This window comes from Lissotriton helveticus, chromosome 1_1 (assembly GCF_964261635.1).
Source record: "Lissotriton helveticus chromosome 1_1, aLisHel1.1, whole genome shotgun sequence".
NCBI lineage: Eukaryota > Metazoa > Chordata > Amphibia > Caudata > Salamandridae > Lissotriton > Lissotriton helveticus.
This window is the reverse complement of record NC_136057.1, coordinates 396598917-396614161: the sequence shown is the minus strand read 5'-3', so window position 1 is coordinate 396614161 and position 15245 is coordinate 396598917.

Here is a 15245-nt window from a genome sequence, read left to right as displayed (position 1 = left end):
CGCGCCTCTCTCCCACTCCTAGCTTCGCCGGCACCCCCCCCCCCCCGCATACTGACAACCCCCCTGCCTGCACCTGCCGCGAATCATAAAACCCCTCTTCAGCGCTGCTCTGCCCCAGGCCCTCGTCCTGTTCCCAGCGCGACACCTCCCTTCTTCCCATTTATGATCCCCGGCCCTTTGATGCAAACCCCTTTTCCCCGTGTGCCCGTTCATCTTCCTCGTTCCCAGGCCGACACCCAGCTCTGCCGATACTGTTCCTTGCCCCTCCCCGTACAATAGAAAGTTTCCCCCCAGCAAGGGATCCCCGGGTTGATCAAAGCCCCCCCGCCCTACGAGACCCGATCAAACCCCACACACTCCGTGAATCGGCGGAATATCCAGCTGCGCGATGATCATCACCTGTTGTGAACGGGGCGGGGACTTCCACTGTAACCTTGCGTGGGAACGGGCTGGGAAAGGGGGGGATTCTGAGGATGTCTTTCCGTACATCAAAGTATCGACGAGAATGTGTTACATGCAATAAACAGATAAACATGTGTATAAGAGGCCAGGCCTCAGGGATGCAGTTAGAGCACCTCAGAACGATACCTTCTGTCCGTTTCGTTGTGGTCTCCTCCGGAGAAAATAAAAACCTTGTTTCCTGCCTTCCAGTCTCCAGCGCCTGCCTCTTCAATAGTTTAACTTCATTGTGGGTACAAGAGGCGACACCGCCGGGCAATACTTAAGGATCTTATATTCTGGTTGGTAGTGCCCCCCAATTATTTTCTACAATGTGCTCTCCTCCCCTTAGGTTAATCAACACTAGTGCCTGTAATTCTATTTGCAGGTGGCAAAACATATGTAGAATGCTTCAAAAAAAGAGCTATGTACCAAGAGAACACACAAAGAGAATAGTGAAGGCCAGTTAAATAAGATAAGGTAGAGAAGAATGGTGGGACCCAAACAGTGGAGTAAGACATGGATTAATCAGTCTAGACATGGCTTTGCGAACTCGGCCAGACCCTGACATCAGTATCGCACACAAGGACAAAGGTTGTTTTTTAACGGGCAAAACATGGAGCAGCAGCAAGAGACAGAAAGACCATTTTACCGCGTTAGCCGTGCTGCCTGAGTGAGGCAACATAAAATGGCGACTAAACACAAAATGGCAGCTGTAGCGAAGCGAGGTTGAAAACTACGTAACCTCAGACCCTCCTTTTGCCATACTCAGGCAATGCACAAAGGAACCCATGTTAGTCTGAGTCGATATCGATGGTCATGAGGTCACTGAGATGTTGTTGCACCATCATCTTAATATGTTCTGTCTGCTGTGCTACTGGTTTGGAGACACAGATCGTGGCACAGAGTCCACAAATGGCTGGACCACACTGTAGACAAAGACAACAAGAAAAGACGAGTGCTAGAATCATTCCAAGGAAAGTTAGCACTTTCCATCCCCAAGTGGACAGTAGTCCCCAAAACCATCCCATCACAGACCAATCTCCAGTATCTTGGTGAATAGACTCAGAGATGACATGTAGCTTAGAGATGGCTTGGTATACTGTAGGGGCATTGTCAGGAATATAAATGCAACAACTAGACCCAATCAGTTTACAGACCCCACCTTTATCCACAAGAATTATGTCTAAAACCATTCTATTCTGTAAAGTCATAAGTCGATCCGCCTGAAGCTCGGCAGTCAAATTCTTTAATGCTCCAGAAGTCACATTTATTGTGGCATCAACCATACGGATCAACTGTCTGATATTTTTGCTATTGGCCCATCGGACCCCAAAAGGGAAGAAACCCTTTCAGAAAATCCCCTCCTTCTTGACCTGCTGTATCTTCCGAATCTATAACTCCTCTAGTGACTCTCTTTTTATGATAATCAGCAGGGGCAGTATATGTAGGGGGAAGGAGAAAAGCGATATAACATGTTCCCGAGAAGTATGTGGGAAGCCATGTGTAAGCTTTGTCATGACAAATAAAATATGTACTTTGCGATGCCACCAATGGTGCGGGGGTAGAAGGAGTATAGGCATAAGTATGGGAGCAATTGCTCCTCTCTTGCTTAGTTTTGGTATCCTGGCCATTAATTTGCAAGCACAAACGACCTCTTTGGGGTAGTACCCAAATCGGTGTAGAACTCTGTTGCTTGTGCTTGTCGGTGAGGCTGAGAGTATAACGAGTTATATTCCACCCATCGTATGCTCTCTTCTCGTCTTTGGGAATCTTGATAATGTCAGCAATCTTTGCCATCGTTACAATACCCTTTATCAAGGAACTGTGACTGAAATCCACTCCACCATTATAGGATCTACCAGAAGGATATCGAAGTAAATTCTGGTATGCATTGAAAAACATAGCCAGGTATGAAAAGGGGAGGACTAGATACGGCATTCCTCTTTGTGTATTATGTGGTATGAGACCACAAACCCAACAATCAGTAACATTTACTATCAATTGATGCTGGTGTAACAGTTGAATGAACGAATTGTTAAGATATTCCATTCTCATTTGCTCGTGATCTGGGAGTGAGTAAAACTTATGCGGAGAAACAGTAGTAGAGGGATTTAGAGGGGCAGAAGCGGGAACAGGTACTAACTGCAGGACGTGAATAAGCCATCCTATGCATGCTAATAAACTACATAAACACACTAAAATACATAGTGCTACGCCACAACGACCAAATAATAATTTCTTATAATGAGCTCTCTTCATCATTTTAATATCACTTCCTTTCCCTGTACTATCCATTACTCTAAAGGCGTTGCTCACGATAATCTTCCTTAATCACTTGGCTGTGATTGTTAGCCGTCCTATGACACTGCAAGTCCTGTTGACCTAGTCACTAGTCAGGTCACAGCTCAAGACTCCTACCGTGACCCTGCAACTTGATGGATAAGGGGAAATAAATGTTTCATAATAAACAGAATTAAAGAAAACCAAAATTAATTGTCTTTCGGCAATCTCTTTCTCAGATTGTATCGTCTCTTTCCAGGTGTCGTTTGGTCCTTGAACAAATGTTCGGGATCTGTGGTGTTAAGTCTTAGATGCACAGGTACAGCTTCCTGTAAGACATCATCGTCCTCCTTCTCTGAACTAGTCCAATCCAGGTGTGCACTGCTGAATGGTACGAAGCGGGGTACCTTCTCACATTCACTATCACCAATGCCTTCTCGGACCCACTGGTCATAAGGTAAAGGCAATGGTACCCTTTTGCAATGCACACCGTGGATCCAGTTCTTCTTTCCCAGGACCTTGACAGCTGTACGAGTCGTGAGTAAGACTTGTCGCGGCAGCCCCCAGCGAGGTTCCAAGTTCTTTTTCCTCTGGAAATTTTTCAGACACACCCAGTCCCCAGGCTGGACGGAGTGTCCGGGATCTGAGGAGGCCTCCGGTAAAGCGTTTTGGACCTGTTGACGAATAACAAGCAATTTAGTGGTGAGATCATGCAAATAGTCAACCAACAGTGGGTACGGAATATCTGAGTACTTTTTGGGTCTGGGGACTCCCCAGACATTAGCTGGGCGTCCAAACACAATCTCGTATGGGCTAAGCCCCAAACGAGAATGAACAGTCGTTCTGGTTGAAAGGAGAGCCAAAGGCAAGGCATCAGGCCAGGAAAGGCCTGTGCTGGCCTGAATCTTTGCTAACTTAAGTTTGAGAGTGCCATTATAGCACTCTACCAGACCCGCTGACTGGGGATGGTTCGCCGCATGGAATTTCTGCCTAATGCCTAGACCTACACATACCTTTTGCATAATCTGACCTTTAAATTCACTTCCATTGTCACTCCAGACAATGCGCGGCAAACCAAATCTCGGGAAGAATTCTTTCAAAAGTATTTTTGCAGTGGACAAGGCAGTGTTGTCCTTTAGGGGGTAGGCCTCTATCCATCTGGAAAAGGCACAAACCACCACCAGGACATACTTGAGATTGTTAAAGCGTTCCATATGGATATAGTCTATTTGCAGTACCTCGAATGGGTACGTAGGGGGTGCAAAGTGACCTGCTGGAGTTGGTGTACCCTTTCCTGGATTGTGCATTAAACAAACAATGCAATGTTTCACCACATTTTCTGCACATTTAGGAATACCTTCATTCTGCCATACTGGAGCTAAAAGCTTACATATACCCCTTGCATTAATATGGGCTGGTCCATGAGCCATAGTAACTACAGGCAGTACATATGCGTTTGGTAACAACCATCGTTGATGCTCTGACAATTCCGTCCAACATCCCATACTATCCAACATTCCCGTACTTTCTTTCCACGTACTCAATTCTTTCTCGGTGGCCTCCTTTTGAATCGCTTTCACACTTTCCACTATGTCTTCACACATACCACCTTCTGCGACCCATCTTGCAGAGCCCGCAACATACATACGACTTTCAATATTCCTTGCTGTTTCCCTCGCTATCTCATCTGCAAATGCATTTCCTCGACCAACATCATCAGTAATCTTTTTATGTGCACTGCACTTCACAATCGCTATTTGAGTAGGCAGAGCAAGTGATTCAAGAAGGTCAGTTACCAACTGACCATGCTAAAAGACTATCAGTATAGACAGTCACTCTTTTCCCTTTCGCCAACACACATGCTCTTGTCAACGCAATCAATTCTGCAGCTTGCGCTGAATTGTACGAAATACGTGCAGTTTCTACCACTGTGCGCAAAGTTGTTACTGCATAAGCAGCTGTGGTTTCGCCATTAGGCAGTTTGAAACAAGACCCATCTACCCAAAGGATCCCATCCGGATCCACAAGTGGTGTATCCTTCAGGTCTATTCGACCCTTCGTTTCCTCTTCAGTGCGAAGAAAACAATCATGCTGATCTTGTACATCAGGGGTCTCCAAACCGGTCCTGGAGGGCCGGATCCATGCCGGATTTTTAAAATAACTACATGTATCTCAATGGGGATATCCATAAATTCTGACATGGATCCGGCCCTCCAGGACCGGTTTGGAGACCCCTGTTGTACATGGTTCGCATCCAGAATAGGCAACAATGTTGCTGGATTCAGAACATTACATCTTTTTATGTGTATATGACTAGCTAGAAGTGTCAACTCATATCCAGACAAACGGGCACTCGTTAAGTGCTGAGTTTTCGTCCTGTTAAGAAGAGTATCTACTGCATGTGGCACCATAACATTAAGAGTATGATCTAACACTAGTCCAGCAGATTGACGAATAGAAATTGCCGCTGCTGCTGTTGCTCTAAGGCAACTAGGCAATGCCTTAGCTACTGGATCTAATGTTGCAGAAAAATAGGCACACAGCCTTTGTTTGTCGCCGAATTGTTGTGTCAGGACTGATAATGCGCAACCTTCCCTTTCATGTACATAGAGAGTGAAAGGTTTACTGTAATTTGGAGTACCCAACACAGGAGCAGAACACAAGGCAGTACGTAAATCTGAAAAACTCTTTTGACATTCATCAGTCCAAGGAAGAGGCTGGGGTGTATCTTTAAGTGTAAGTGCCAACAGAGGTTTAGCAAGTAGGGAAAAATTTGGAATCCACTGTCTACAATAAGAGGTAATGCCTAAGAAAGCACGCACTTCTCTCTGTGTGGATGGTACAGGCATCCGTGCAATTGCATGAATACGTTCCGGGGTCAATCGCCTTCCCTCCTTCGACAAGAGATGACCTACATAGGTAACTTCTTGTCGACAATATTGTAACTTAGAAGATGATACTTTATGATGTAAGTCAGACAAATGTTGTAAGAGCGACACAGTTGCATTTTTACAGACATTTTCCGAATCAGCAGCGACTAACAAGTCATCCACGTATTGGATAAGAGTAGCACCTGAGGGCAAAGAAAAGGTGTCAAGCTGAGATTTCAAAGCTTGACTGTATATTGAAGGACTTTCACAATAGGCTTGAGGTGCACGCTTAAAGCGGAAGCTTCGGCCTCCGAGAGAGAAGCCGAAAAGATCCCTACTTTCCTCAGCAATAGGAATGCTAAAGAAAGCATTCTTAAGATCAATAACCGAAAACCAGACCGCCGAAGCAGGAATCATAGTAAGCAAGGCTGTTATATCTGGCACAACAGGAAACTGAGGGACAACAATTTTGTTGACCTCTCGAAGATCAACCACAAAACGGTACACAGGTGGCTGAGAGGGATCAGTACGTTTAAGAATAGGCAAAACAGGACTATTACAAACATTCCCTCTAGTCTCTTCAACCACACCCTTCTGAACCAAATCATGAGCAATGGCCAACAAAGCTCTCTCACCATCACTAGATATTTTATATTGAGGAACACGTGGCATCTTAACATTGTCTTTAACAGAAATCACATATGGTGGAATTTGCAATAAGCCAACATCATTCGGACTCGTAGCCCAAAGTGTAGCAGGAAGTGAACGCAATTCAGGTGGTAGCTGTTCTTTAGATACATACATTATAGAAGTCAATTTATCACCCAAAGTGAGATGCACACCAGAGGGTGAACAATACAGTGTAGCATGTAGACGTTTCAGTAAGTCCAACCCCAATACATTTTCTCCGCATCCCGTTGTTAAAAGGAGTGGAGCTTCCAAATCGTATGGACCAATGGAAATGGGCAAAGGGCAAAAAATAGGATTTGAAACTGGGGCGCCAAAGAATCCCACATAAACATTCGTTAAGCCAGACAAAGGTGCCCCAGGGAGGTTAGAATGCATTATAGAACTTCTCATAGCACCAGTATCCAAGAGAAATGATTCTGTAACACCTAATGCCATAACATTAACATAAGGTCCTTCCTGATCTACTGGAACTGATACGACTCCCTTACTTTGCCTATGGCTGTCCTAGCTAGTATGAAAATCAACATTATCATTATCGGTACAATAGTCATCATTGTAGTATTGTGCAGATTGAGAATTCTACTGATCAAAGTAATTTGTAGAATCCTGAGGGGGAGAGGGACATCGTTCCTGAGTCGACGCACCACGACCCCTACATGGACCGGGAATCACCACGACCCCGTGGTGCTAATGGTCCACCATACCGCTGTAATAAAATCGGACATGTATTCTTAAAATGACCATCTTCCTTACAGTAAGCACACTGATTAGGGCCCAATGGAACTCGTGGAACTGAGGGTACCGGCTTCTGCAACAACCTCTGAAACTGTGGGGGCTGTTGATATTGGGGCTGAGCAGAACGAGGGGGATAACCTGTTGCAGAAGAACCTTCGTTTTCAAGTCTTTAGTCTTTTTCTCCGCTTTCTCCTTATCCTCCTTATCCCTATTCTCATAATATTGAGCAGTTGCCAATATCTGAGCAGTGGAAGAGACAGCCCAAGAACTCTCCGATTGTTTTAATTTATGCGATAATTCCGGAAGTAAATTAAAAACAAATTTGTCTATGAATAATCGCTGTCCACCTTCAGTGCTCATGTCTTGACCACTATGGTTAATGAAAGTCTCCTCGAAACGAGTAAAGGAATCGGAGACACTTTCATCCGTCTTTTGCTTACACGTCGCTAACTTATCCCAATTAACACGCACCGCAGGCATCATAGTTTTTATCAAATCTATTATTCTTCCAGGCAATTCCGTGATCAAGTCATCTGGTTTGGTACCACCTACTTGTCCTGCATCCGCAGCTGTAATAGCAGCCCAATCACCACCCAAAGCTGCAGCTGGATCCTGCCTACGAATCTTGGTCCATATTGCTTGTGGGACTATATTTCCCATAAGTAAGTCAATATCTGCCAAATTCATAATACAAGCGTCAACAGTCTGGGACAGCTCTTTATAGTACCCAGCAGGATTCTTACGAGGGTCCGGTAAAGACTGTTTAAGTGCCAGTACTTCTGACCTTTTCCAAGGGTCATGTACCCATATACGCTGAAAATGAGCAGGAACACTGGGAACATTACCCGCTTGTGGAACCTCATCCCTCCATATCGGAGGAACTTCTCGCATAGGATATTGTGCCGTCGTACGACGAACCGCAGGATCCTGTTCAAGAGAATTTTGAGAGAAAAAGGCAGAACAAAAAGTAACAAGCTTTTGAATAGCGCGTTCTACAGCAGGACCCACAATAAGTCCCTTATCAAATTGATCCTGAATTTCAAATAAATCCTGAGGCGGTGAATCTAGATCCTCATCTCCCCATCCTTTAATCAGAGTATTGCACATAACATTGAATACGTATCTCTGTGTGGGCGCATTCCATTGGAGGAAGGTATCTAAAATATCACGTACGCTATACTGTACACTACTCATAATCCAATTACGAGCAAGAAAATCTAACTTAGTCCGTTCTTCCAAATCTAGAAACTGACTACGGGATTGTCTCCTAGACGACGCAGGAGAAAAGAAAAGAGGTCCCAGAAAAGGCGACAAAAGACCTGAAACAGTGTCGACTAAATGCCGTCGAGCTGCAAGGGAATCTGACACTAAAACAGGGGACAACGTATTCTGTAAAACAGAAGAAGAATCTGCAGCAAAGGAAACAACAGATGGAGAAGGCTGAGGAACAGGAGATTGGGGTACAGATGTCGCTGGCAAAGGGGGCGGAGCTGGAATCACAGGAATAGGCAATTGTGCAGGAACCAAAACAGCTGGATTAACAGCAGGTTGCAATGGCGGTGCATTAGCACCTAACACATAAGGTGGAGGTAATGTCAACAAATGGGACATAAAGGAATCGTCATCAGGAGGTTTACTCTTTGATACAGTAGGTAACACAGGATAGCATCTATCTATTGCCATACGGTGTTGTCTTTCCGACACCTCAATTACTTGATCAGCTTCGTCAATTTTAAATTGTTGGGCAGCCTGTAGAATCGACATACTCTGCTCTTTCTTATCTTTCTTCATTTGCTTAATTTCTTTCTGTTTGGCTTCCTTTCGCCATAGGCGAAAAGAGTCAAACATTGCCGGCCGGGCTTTTCTCTTGAATAGAATTGTTTCCAAATTATCTAATATATCGGGCTCAAAAGAACCATTTTATGGCCACTGTAAAACACCGTCTTTCTTAGTGTATCGGATCCATGTTTCATTAAAAACAATAGGACCCAGACCATGTTTTGAGTACAACTCGTAAGTAGGAGTTCCAACTGGAAGAATTGGACAAGAATCCTCTAGCCGGGAATCCCTAGAGCAACCAAAACAACAACATTTCTTAAACTTACTAAATCCAGGCATTTCGTAACAAACTGGACTTCCTTACAAACGTTAAGGGATTTTCAGACAATAGAGTCACAGCACAAACGTACTTACCCCTTGCCTTCGGTTAGCGCGCTAATCGAATAACAAATACAAAAACAAAGAGAGTGGGCGCTACCCACAAATACTTAACTAAATTCTTTTCTCACGCCAACAGATGTCCGTCTAACGTCTCGCGATACCAATCATCACCAAAGGGCCAAGGCAGGGCGACAGTCAGGGCAGCAGTCGTCAGCAGCCGTTGGGAAGGAGTAGCCACGCTTCAAAAGACCTTCGGTCCACTTCGACATGCAGGGGTCGCTCACGTGGTTCGCGAAATCCTCCGGAATTTTCCTGCGAAGCTCCTCACGACTCTCGGGCAAAACTACTACCACTGAAGTCGCCCACACGTTGGGCTGCCAATTGGAGAACCTGACCTTATGGGCCAGGCGGCGCAGGGCACGCCTAAAATCTCCGAGTTCACCTGCCTCGACCGACAGAGACACGAGAAACTCTGTTAGGCATAGAAAAGTAGTTTTATTAGCTGCAGCTAAGCACAGTTATCTGAGAAGTACCACACAGGTAGGTTCTCAAGAGACTGCCACTTCAATCCGTGGCGCACAGTCTTTTATACAGCACAAGTTTATAATGACAACTCCCAATATACACAAAATTGACAAATAGGAATAGTTCGAAAACAAGCTATCGAATTTCTAAAACACACCCTCCTTTCAAACCCCGTGTGCTCTCCTCCCCTTAGGTTAATCAACGCTAGTGCCCGTAATTCAATTTGCAGGTGGCAAAACATATGTAGAATGCTTCAAAAGAAGAGCTATGTAACAAGAGAACACACGAAGAGAATAGTGAAGGCCAGTTAAATAAGATAAGGTAGAGAAGAATGGTGGGACCCAAACAGTGGAGTAAGACAATGGTTAATCAGTCTAGACATGGCTTTGCGAACTCGGCCAGACCCTGACATCAGTATCGCACACAAGGACAAAGGTTGTTTTTTAACGGGCAAAACATGGAGCAGCAGCAGCAAGACAGAAAGACCATTTTACCGCGTTAGCCGTGCTGCCTGAGTGAGGCAACATAAAATGGCGACTAAACACAAAATGGCAGCTGTAGCGAAGCGAGGCTGAAAACTACGTAACCTCAGGACCAGCCAATCCTAGCGCTGCATAAGCGCCAGGATTGTCTAGGGGGGCACACAGACTACTCGCCCTGGCGCCTTCTCAAAGGACGGGGCCCAGCCAAAGACACACCCCCTGGTCCCTCTCAGTCAACTTGACGGAGTTGACGGCTAACGCGCATGCGCGGGCAAGTTTCCGCCCGAAATCCTCATGTGCAGCAGAGTCAGTCGACTCAGACACTGATGTTGTTGGACTTGTAACCCAGCCCCACCCCCTGCGCTCTCCCTATTCTATCGGGTCTGTCCCGGTCGGAACCCCCAATTGAAGCACTGCGCTGCGCCTTATGTGCTCTCTCTGCTGCAGCCGCATGTGCATCCACCAGGCTTAGTGGGGCTACGCCCCTACTCCCCAATGGACGCACCGCGGCTGCTGTACTCTGTGCCACTCTACTTTGCACCACTCTAGATAACACCACTGCACTCCACTCTGAACCACTGGACTCTTACTGCACTGTATGCCACTGCAATCTATGCCACTCTATGCCAATACACTCTACGTCACTCTATTCTACACTACTGCACTCTACACCACTCGACTTTGCACCACTCTATTTTATGCCACTGCACTTTACAGCACTCTACTCTATGCCACTGCACTCTAGTCTGCACCACTCTAATCTAAGTGACTGCATTTCCTGCCACTCTGCACTGCACAACTGCACTCTGCACCACTATACTCTGCAATACTCTGCTCTGCACAACTCTACTCTATGCCACTCTATTCAGCACCACTCCATTCTGTGCCACTCTACTCTGCACCACTCTGCTCTGCACCATTCCACTCTACACCACCACATTCTACTCCACTAGTCCTAACTTTACTACTACTAAATGCCTTCTGTGAATACCAAAAGTGGTACGTTTAGGATTTTATCTCAGAATAGTTCTGTGAATCGGCCCCAACATGTGTATTTATAAAGCACATGTCCACCCAGGAAGGGTATCTTGGTGCTGAATAACAGATGTGTATTCAGTTTATTCGGATACTCCACTCTGCACCACTCTATTCTATTCCACTGTGCAGCACTCCACACCACTCTACGCCATAGCACTCCACTCTATGCCACCTCCACGAGAAATTATCAAGAAAGTACCACAGAACTACTCAAATGTAAAAAAAATGATAGAATTAATACCAACATAAACAATTTTTATGATTACATTTTATTTTTTTTTAATAAAAAACTTACAAATTCAAAGCAAAAAGCAAAGGTTTAAGATAAATTATAGTTAGGAAAACATAAGGTTTTATTGGTCTACAAAACCAACTTAGACTTAAACAACACAAACCTTATATATTCCGTCAACATCTCCAAGATCCATAGCCTCCCTGGGCCCGATTCACAGAACTAACTTAAGACAAAATCCTAAACTTACTACCATTTTGATATTCACAGAAGGCACTTACTCATTTTGGTATTCACAGAAGACACTTACTCATTGATGAGTAAGTGCCTTCTGTGAATACCAAAATGAGTAAGTTATTCAACATGAGTAAGTTACTCAAAATGAGTAAGTTACTTATTTTGGTATTCACAGAAGGCACTTACTCATCAATGAGTAAGTGCCTTCTGTGAATACCAAAATGAGTAAGGGCCCGATGTAGGTCGGTCGGTAACGGCCGAAAATCGGTATTTTCGGCCGTTTCCGACCGGTATTCAGTAATCGGTATGTAGGGACACATTATTTTACAGATTCGGTAAATTTACCGATCGGTAAATTTACCGAATCTGTAAAATACCGAATCGGTATTTATACCTATTCGGTATTTTTGACTCTTCTGAGTCCCACAAGCCTTACAGAATCGGTATTTTACCATGAAATCCAACTTCATGGTAAAAAACCGATTCCGGTGTGCATGCACATGTGTGCATGCACACCTGTGCCATATGACAGGCAGACCTGCCCTTAGGGCAGGTATGCCTGCCACATGGCCCCCGAATCTTTTTTGGGGGTGCTAGAGGGTGTCAAAGTGACACCCCCTGCACCCTTGTCAGAATCGGCTTCAAAGCCCATAGGAATGAATGGGCCATTACCGGTCGGTATTTACCGAATCGGTAAATACCGATTTTTACCGATTCGGTAGCAGGAACATCTGGATGTTCCTACATCTCAACCCCTTAGATTTACCGATTTTTAATTACCGAATCGGTATGATTCGGTAATTTAAAATCGGTAAATCTATTTTACCTACATCTGGGCCTAAGTGCCTTCTGTGAATACCAAAATGGTAGTAAGTTTAGGATTTTGTCTTAAGTTAGATCTGTGAATCTTGCCCCCTGCATTTAACCAGGGGTTCCGCTCGCTTGCGTCTCACATCCGTAATTAAAGCGATCAAGAATCCTTCATCACCGGACTGGCAGGAGCCGGCCACATCAGAACCCTCAACTTCAAACAGAAATTGTAATTTTTGCCCGAAATAAAAACTTCTGTCTGAAGCAGAGTGCTCTGGTGTGGCCCACTCCTTCCAGTTTGGTCGTGAAGGGTTCTTGAATCACACACACACCAACTTCAACATTTATCAATAGAATTATTGAATACATGTGTCCATGATGCACATCATGTTTGGGTGCAATCTAATCCATAGTGTAGATCCCTTGTCTTCTTCCCATTCCCTGCAGTATCCCAGGATCCTCCCAGGTTGCACGCATCTTGAGGTTCAAGTGCTCATATCAGGGCAGGAAACCTTTCATCATGGAGGAACAAAGAATTTCAGAATTTGGGGCGTGTATAAGCGGCCCTGCCCCAATGAAATGTGTACACATATATAAAGCACAAGTCAATATGGAAATTATACCGAGGCCCGAACGGCTCCCTCCGTCCTCTCCTTCGTTAAGGAAGGATTGTTCCCAGAGTAGGACAAAATTATGATGACTAACTTAGGCCAGGAACGAGGAGCCTCGTATATGAATGGTTTATTCTTGCTTAAAATAGTATTAAGGCAGAGAAAAATAAGTTTTAGATCGGGCCCATGTTTCCTAGCTTAGAACATAAAGCCATTCGTGCTTCAACAGCTACACAAAAGTGGAATATGTGTTACTAATCTGCTGGTAGTGTGCATTTCACACACTGCCAGAATTTCCAGGCACAGTTTTAATCTGCAGAAGTCCTGACACTACTAAGAAATCAGCATGTGCGAAAGTCATCTTTTATAGACTATAAAATAGAAGAATGGACAATGACCAGCATGGTGATAGACAGGGCAGGTATTCATTGTGTACATATTGAAATTAAATGTGCATGCTTTAATATTTGATATTAATTTTATAAAGGCAATATTGTAATTGTGCAAGTCTTTATTAAAGGTGATCACAGTAATGATTTTATTTACTAATTTTTATGCCATTCATTTTTTTTTAGCTTATGTAATAGTGCGGCCTATTTACATTGATAATTGGTAATTATTGCTCATTAATCATCCGTTTTCTGATTAAAGGATTGCAAGGCATCACTGGAACACTTTGAGGTGATGCACGCGCTTTAAAAAAGAATCAAAAATACGAACCAGGAAAGTAACAAAGCGACCACAATCCCAGCAGGCACGGGACTGGCTCTTTTGATGCTTGCCCCTCGGCCCTTTGCCACACACAGACCAAGCTTTATTCAAGTGACCTCTGACAAGCCTCTCTGAATCATGGCTGATTCAGGGATCCTTGTGGGTACAAGGGCAAATCTTTAGATGTGATGGTGTTGAAAGTTTCTGGCGTTCTTTGATCGTTAAGCTGACTCACTGTCATTTAATGAGCAATACATACAATGTTTATAATGTGAACATCTTTGATTAATTCACTGGTAGCAATCCTTTGTATAAATGCCCCTGCTACTGATTGTAAATCTCAAAGGCACTTTAGCCGCCTGCCAGACACTTCTCCAGCCTTTGTAAAGACACAAGGCAAATTATATTAGGGCAGATCTAATCAGATGCACCAGAAAGTAACAAGCAGCGGCAAACCATTAGGTTTCACCTTTGGGGCCTGTTGGCGATACTCTGCAGGCAGGCTTTTCACAAGGATATACACAGCATACACAAAAAAACACGAAAATAAATAAATAAATAATTTGTATGGGGGCATCATTTTACTCGCATGTGGGCATGTGTGATGATGAATGGGGGGCGCGTGAGATCGAGGAGGGTAAATTCACTGCATGAGGCAGAAGGCAACACAGGGCTGGGGGAGAAAAGAAAAGATCTCAGAGTGTGGGTGAACGCGACGCACACCCAAGAAGCATACAAAAGAGACAGCAACACAGGTAGTGGGGAGAAGACCACAAAGGGGATAGTGAAATACAGAGTGCAGGTGTTGGGCACTTGGCTGAAAAACATGGGGAGAGAAGGAGAGCTGGAAAACACATGCACTCTTATCTAGTGCTTCATCAAAAAGAAAATAAAGTTCCCTAAGAGCATGGAAATATTGAAGCCATACAATCAGGGAGACATTAAAAAAGCTATGCTCTAGAGGAGGGGAAACACAAGATGGACACTCTAGGACAAGGAAAGTCATTGATTAAGAAGGAAGCAAATGAGAGTGACAAGCAAACCAATTGTAAGCAATTGGTGGTCTGTAAGCCCAATGTTGGTTCCTGTAAGTTTTTGGTAAGACCACAATAGGTGTTCTGCAACCAGGCATCTTGCACTGTCTGGTAGGTTTGACCTTAAAAGAACCCAACTCAAATGCCCCCAAAGTCCTATTGTCACCCTGTTTGGCTACTGCTCTAAGCCAGGAACGGCACTGAGGTGTCAAAAACTGATATTCATTTCAAAGTTGGTGGCACGATCACTTATTTTGCAGAGATGGAGATCGAAAAAGAAGGGCTTAAGAAAATGAAGAGGGTTAAGGAGAGGGAGACTATATTCACTGCACACTTGGACAGCATGAAATGTATTTGTAAATGATGGGTCCCTTGTTTGGTTGACTTAG